General features: G+C 43.8%; 1 pseudogene; it reads left to right on the top strand.

Moving 5' to 3' along the window:
- The first annotated feature begins 642 nt into the window (after positions 1-642).
- Positions 643-1,425, top strand: LOC110294019 (annotated as a pseudogene).
- The last annotated feature ends 5,831 nt before the right edge of the window (positions 1,426-7,256 follow it).

Here is a 7,256-nt window from a genome sequence, read left to right as displayed (position 1 = left end):
AGGTGAGACTTAATTTGGTTCCTGTAGGGCAGAGAAAAGAAATAACACCCCCTGCGGAGAAAGAGTTTTTAAACTCACTATAAAGTGTATGGACCTCAGAGAATAGCCAAAGCTTATTAGCGAAACGAGTGAAAGTAACCCAGCCTCCTGCCATTTCTGCACATATTGCTTTCTCTCCTAAGCTTCAGGCAGCTCTGCCCACTTCCTCTGCCCTGGGCTTTGCAGCAACTCAGCCAGATCACTCTCAGCTCCATGTTGAAGGGTACCTTGCACAACACCGCCTCCTCAAGACTAGAGGTAAATGCAGCTGAACTGGGCTCTAGCTAGCTTGCAAGCACTGCAACGTGTCCTTTCTCTTTGGCTACTCATCCATCTCACATCCCAGCTCCCTGCTCCCTGCTCCCTGCTTGGTGACCCTCGAGTTCACGCATCATCACAAATGAAGGCAACAGTTTGAGCACAGGACACAAAGATGTATGAGGTGCATACTCAAATATGGGATACAGATGAAACATAAAAACATATTAGAGGTGAGAGGACCACGCTCCTGAAAGCAAGGCCACTCATACTCACTGGTTAAAAGAATAAAAAGGGCCGCCGCCACTCTCCAACGCCAGTGCCGCCTCTCGCTTTGCGGAGCTCCGGCCGAAGGAGAAGGGGGGTAAGTAAGGAGGTGTCCATACCATGGCTCGTACAAAGCAGACTGTCCGCAAATCCACCAGTAGTAAAGCACCCAGGAAACAACTGGCTACAAAAGCCGCTCGCAAGAGTGCTCCCTCTACTGGAGGGGTGAAGAAACCTCATCGTTACAGGCCTGGTACTGTGGCACTCCGTGAAATCAGACGCTATCAGAAGTCCACTGAACTTCTGATCCCCTTTCAGCCTCTGGTGCGAGAAATTGCTCAGGACTTCAAAACAGATCTGCACTTCCAGAGTGCAGCTATTGGTGCTTTGCAGGAGGCAAGTGAGGCCTATCTGGTTGGCCCTTTTGAAGATACCAACCTGTGTGCTATCCATGCCAAACGTAACAAGTATGCCAAAAGATATCCAGCTAGCATGCCGCATATGCGGAGAACGTGCTTAAGAGTCCACTATGAGGGGAAACATTTCATTCTCAAAAAAATTTTTTTTTCCTCTTCTTCCTGTTATCAGTAGTTCTGAATGTTAGATATTTTTTCCATGGGGTCAAAGGTACCTAAGTATATGATTGCGAGTGAAAACATAGGAGACAGAATCAGGTATTGGCATTTTTCCACGTTCATTTGTGTGTGAATTTTTAATATAAATGCAAGATGTAAAGCATTAATGCAAGCAAAATGTTTCAGTGAACACATTTCAACAGTTCAACTTTATAACAATTATAAATAAACCTGTTAAAATTTTCTGGACAATGCCAGCATTTGGATTTTTTTAAAAATAAGTAAATTTCTTATTGACAGCAACTAAATGGTGTTTGTAGCATTTTTATCACACAGTAGATTCCATCCATTCATTATACTTTTCTAACTGAGTTGTCCTACATACAAGTACATGCTTTTAATGTTGTCAGTCTTCTGTGCTGTTCCTGTAAGTTTGCTATTAAAATACATTAAACTATTTTTAAATGGTGTAGGTGGGACTAGGTGGGATGAGGAAGTGGATCCTTGGAAATGGGGGAGGGGACACGAGAATACAATGGAAAGTGAGTATGATTAAAATGTAATTAATATATACACACACACAGGGAAACATCACAATAAACCCATTAAAAGCTTTACAATGACCTAAAAAGAAAGCCAAAATCATTTGTATGTATATATTATTATCTGTCTGTCTGTCTGTCTGTCTGTCTCTCTCTCTCTCTCATAAGAAAGAGAGAAGGAGAATTTTTAGTTGATTGACTCACTATTCTAAGAGGAGTTTGAAGCTCTCCCCAGGACATACAGTTTTCAGGTCATGTTAAATTCTATCCAGATTTTTTTAAAAAAGAAATTCTACCCAGGTTATTTATCAGCAAGCCGTTTTACATGACTTTTTTTTTTGCCAGGAACAATAAAAAGTTAGAGCCATTTCTAATTAATTTCTCAAGGACTCTTAGCTGGCAACTTGTATTAACAATGTCATATTCCACGTGCAAAAAAAAAAAAAAGTTACTTATTCCCAGTGTGAGGTGTTGTTTATCAACTCTTCCCCTGTGGTGCAAAGCCCGGGTCTTCCATACTCCGATTCTTCACCTGTAAAATGGAGCTGCGGAAAAAACAACGCAGCTGTCGTGCTGAGCAAAGGCCTCACAGGCCGCAGGGTTTGCAGTCTTTAATGCCCAATAATTACTCAGCTAAAAGAGACAAGAAAGGAGGTCATGGAGTTTCCCTGAGAGAATGAGAAACGCAGCCGTGCAGACAAATCTGCAACATGAGGCCAGATAGGGGCCCTTTCCATGTTAGTGTAGGAGGGAAACTGAAGAAATAGGGAGACTTCCCACCTTCTTGAGACAGGGTCTTCTGCTTCCAGGGCAAGTCTGTGAACCTCAGGTAGTGAAAGAGAAAGCATCAATTTGTCCTTTTGAAACATAATTGTGTTTTTATATGATAACAACAAAGCATATTTTTGTTTAGAATTTCGATATTTTATGATAAGTGGTGCTAGATATTGGATCAGAAAGAAGTATTAATTTACAACAGTAGAATTCTCACTGCAAACAAATAAACAGTCAAGGGATACAGGCTATAAGACAGAGATAACAATTTGACTACTACAAACTAGCACAACGTGCCCCTGAAGAATTGCATAAATATTATGTCACAACAAAAATAAATAAAACATACTGACTTCTTATAGAAATAAGACTTCAAAACCAGAAACTGAGTTTGCAAAGCACAGAGCTAGTGCCGTCTGGGCTCTGGGACAGCATGTTCTCAAAGGTGACTTGCCACGCCACACCACGCACCTGCATCCTCCCTCCCGCCGCCCCAACGCCGTTCAGTGAAGTTTCTACTGAGGAACATGATGCAATCTTCAGAAGCCAGAGCTTCACGTGGTATTTCTCTTCACAAAGGAGTCTCAGTGAGTTTTGTCCCCGGAGAGAGGAAAAGAGCGTCATTCTACCCAACAAGTTGTACACTCTACTGTTGTCCCAGAGGGAGGGATACAGGAAAGAGGGATTGGTAGTCCTAGGGAAAAAAAGGGCTACCGGAGAAAAGAAATCTCAGAGGAAAAAAACAAAACAAAACAAAACCCCAAATCCAGCAAGGAGTATCAACACAGACTGTGGGGCTACCTGACCCACAGCCTTTATGGACGATGCTCTCCTCATGTGCAGGACAGAGACTCTAGCTGTGGAGAGAGTCGGTTATTTGTGCTTCCGGCTCCTAAGTGTGGCTACCAGATACTCTTTTGTTTGGTTGGTTGGTTGGTTGGTTGGTTGGTTGGTTGGTTTTTTTGAGACAGGGTTTCTCTGTGTAGCCCTGGCTGTCCTGGAACTCACTCTGTAGACCAGGCTGGCCTCGAACTCAGAAATCTGCCTGCCTCTGCCTCCCGAGTGCTGGGATTAAAGGTGTGCGCCACTACTGCCGAGCCAGATACTCTGTTACTCTTGCTGACTGGCTCTGGGGCCCATGTCTGGTGGTCTATATTGATTTCCTCTGGGTTCTCTCAAACCTGGTTCCGGATTGGGCCTTCAAGTTCGAGATTTTCTTTTCAGGAGCAAAGAAGACATTCTGAAAAGGTGCAGGCCATGATGCCGCCTCAGCCAAGGAGAAGCTAGATCGGGCAGTGTGGAGGTTTTTGCTGCTGCTGCTGTTGTTGTTTGTGTAATTGTTTTCCTCTCGGTGGATGTGTCTCAACCGCAGACCAGAAGGAGGCAGGCAGGAGAACTCTTCCCCCACTGTTCTCTGAGATGGGGAAACGAGGTAACATCAACTTAGTTCCCTCACTGTTTTGTTTTTGCTTTTTTTTGGGGGGGGGGGAGGGGTTCTTTCTGTTTGTGTTGTGAGGTAATATCTCACTGTACTCCCTGTCTGGCAGCAAACCCAGATCGCCCTGCTTCAGCCTTTCAAGGGCTGAGCTCACGAGTTGAGAGAACTTCTGCCCCCTTGCCTTATCTCTTGGCTCTTCCACTTATCTTGAAAGCACTTCAGATTTCACAGAACACCAGAGAAACACCAGGACTTGAGGAAATGTTGAATTACGCAGATGGCGTTGATAAAACGGCTCTCTAAAGCCAGCTGTCTGTAGATTTGCCAAAGGTCTGATTACAGCAAATGCTTGCTGCAGATAGATCCAGCAAGGGCTCTGGACACTCCGGAGCACAGACAACCTTCTTTCAGGCAGAGCAAGGAAGCCAGGACAAGAGAGTAGCTAAGCTCAGATCCGGGTCCAGGCCTCTTGAGTAGAGGTGCAAACAATTTCCATGATCCATTTATCCAGTGGCTCTGCGAACCTAGCGATGCTTGCAATCCTAACATTTCATTAATCACATGTATGTAGATATACACATATCTATGCATATGTGTGCACATGGACACACACAAACATACTCTTAAACTGTTGTGTTTTGGCACTATATATGTCTAATCAATTATATATCGAATCTTTCATAACCACACATTGGGATGCTTTCTACAACATCAAAACATGCCCCATTCACTCATTTTAGTCAGTGATGATGTTGAAGCAATCCAAAGAAGCTCACTTCACAGTTACATCCATTAAAATTGTTCACACGTGGTTTTAGGCCTTAGAACTATGGTTAACTTAATTCTTGCCATAGAGAAAACAGGAAATTATGGACTTTTCATTTAAAAATTTATTTGCCTCACATCATTGTATTTTTGCCTTTGAAAGCCTAAGCTCTAGAACTGAATGTTTTATCTGTCGTTACACCTACCAGATAGTTCATCTTTTCTCTAAAATGTCACTTTTAAAATGATAAGCTTTTCAGAATTAGACATAAGACTGGCTAGAAGTCAAAGTGCAGACAGAATCCCCGTTGCTAAGAGCACTCTGACTGGTGCTGGCCTGTTTCTGCTCTCCTCAGTGACAGCTATATTCATCACTGTGTCTCCCACTGTGGGAAATTCATCTCTTCAGCTCCTTACAGAAAACAGACATCATTCTGTGTCACTCGTGAAGGGCCAAACATCGAGCTCACCTCATAGTTTACTGCCACCTTCCCAACTGACAGTTCTAAGGTCAGCTGCCACAAAGGAAGGGCAATGTGTGACTCGCCTCTCTCCCCTTGTCCTAGGAACCTGTATGTAAAGGTGGGTGGACCCATACCTGGAGATGATACTAAGAGCGAGTCAGTGGTCTGAGCTACCAGCAGCCTTCCCTCAGTTTGTACTGTCTACTACTGCTGCCTTTGATTCTTTAAAACTGAAAAGAAAGTTAAGACACTCCCTATCAGTGGGAGTATAGCATTCTTGAATTCTTTAGACTTCCACAAGACTTTATAGACTTCTCACTAATAAAGATACACTCTATATCAAGATTTTTTCACTGGTAACATATCAAGATTTTTCACTTGTAACGATGAACATTTGTGGCCTGTGTGTCTGTGGTCACAGAAGATATAGAACAGTCATAATTCACAAAGCTGGCTATTTGTGTGATCAGTGTTCACTTAAATTGGTCTCCCCCTGCTCATTCTTTCCCTTCTAGCATGCAGAGAGGGGCAGGATATACAGCTAGAATGTATACTTCAAATTAAAACTAGCACATAAATGTTTGTAACCACACTACTCACAATAGCTTAAAGACAGAAGAAGCAACCCAAACCCCATCAGCAAATGAATGGGCAGGTAGTTCTGTGGCACAGCCATGTGATGGAGCCTTTATTCTCCATCACATGGAAAAGGAAAAGGAACTAGGTATGGAGATGAGAAGTGCTACAGCATGGAGGAACTCAAAATGATGGCAGTAAGGGACGGAAGCTAGACACTGAAGGCTGCGTGTGTGATTCCACAGTCACAAGATATCCGGGAGCAGTAAAGACAGAGACAGAGAAAGCCCATTAGTTATCACCAGGGACTCTGAGAAAGAGGATTGCAGGAGAGACTGATTAATGGGCAGAGGGATCACATCCTTTGGGGTTATAAGACATCCTGGACCTAGATAAAGGTAATGGTTGTACAGTACTGTGAATGAACCAGCTGTGTTCTTTGCAGTGGTTAACGTTGCTGTATGAACTGTAAGTCGCAAGGGTCCACAAGCACCAGAGCACACGTGCACACACCACACACCTTCACACCATGGAGGAATGAGGAAGGTCTCAGACCCAGGGTTGCCGTGGCAGCAGATCTGTTTTCCCAGAGCCAACTACTCAGTGACTCCTTTCTCTACCAGTCATGCATTTACCTCCCCTGGCCTCAGCAGCACTGTACCTATGGCCTGACCTTCTTTGTACCTATCCAGACTACATTCCACTCTTCTCTCAGCCTGGACTAGAGAGACTGTCGGATCAATTTTGATCATTTGGGACACTTCTGAGCAGATCCACAGAGGCCACATTGGCCCATGCCTTGTTCCATGAAAATGAACCTGGAAGATGCACGTCCCTGTCCACCTTGCTCAGCGGGTCATGTGGCTTCTTTTGGTCGCACAGATGGGTCACGTCTGGAGAACATGTTGACGAGATCAGTTGCTTCTTCAGAAAAATAGACACGAGCTAAGGACTGCCAGCTCTGCACATGTTATCAGCATTGAAGGGCCTAAAATTGGTCTCTGGATGGAATGAGCTCAACAATCTTTCATGGAAACTTCCAGATGTTCCCCGAAAAGGAAGAGGAAGAATACTAAAGGGACATCTGGGTTCTGAACTGGAGATTCTCCCACCTTTATCTCTGGAAGCCCTACATAAAGCAGATCTAACCCTGAAAACCCTTTGTGAGACACCGTAAGCCCAGGGGAGGGGGATTGGAGCTAACAGAAAGCAAATGTCTTCTTTGGCAATGGCCGAGGCTGATGTCAGTTTGTTTTCCTCTCCATTGTTAGTGGAAAAGAGCTTACAAGGCAGCCCAGTGGAAATGCTCAATACAAAATGTTCTGTTTGACTTTGATCATCTGTGCTTGCTGTGATAAGCAACATATGGCAGACCCTTCACTTGAGGCCGTAGTAAATCAACAATTCAAATATCTTTTCCACAAAAGCTTACCTGCTAGGAAAGAAAATGCCAAAAGACTAAGATGGAAAGGGGAAGAAGAAGAAGAAGAAGAAGAAGAAGAAGAAGAAGAAGAAGAAGAAGAAGAAGAAGAAGAAGAAGAAGAAGAAGAAGAAGAGG

The sequence above is a fragment of the Mus caroli genome, chromosome 5 (genome assembly GCF_900094665.2).
Source record: "Mus caroli chromosome 5, CAROLI_EIJ_v1.1, whole genome shotgun sequence".
In the NCBI taxonomy this organism is placed as follows: Eukaryota; Metazoa; Chordata; class Mammalia; order Rodentia; family Muridae; genus Mus; species Mus caroli.
Note: the sequence above shows the minus strand (reverse complement) of the source record. Positions and strands in the feature narration are given on the sequence as shown.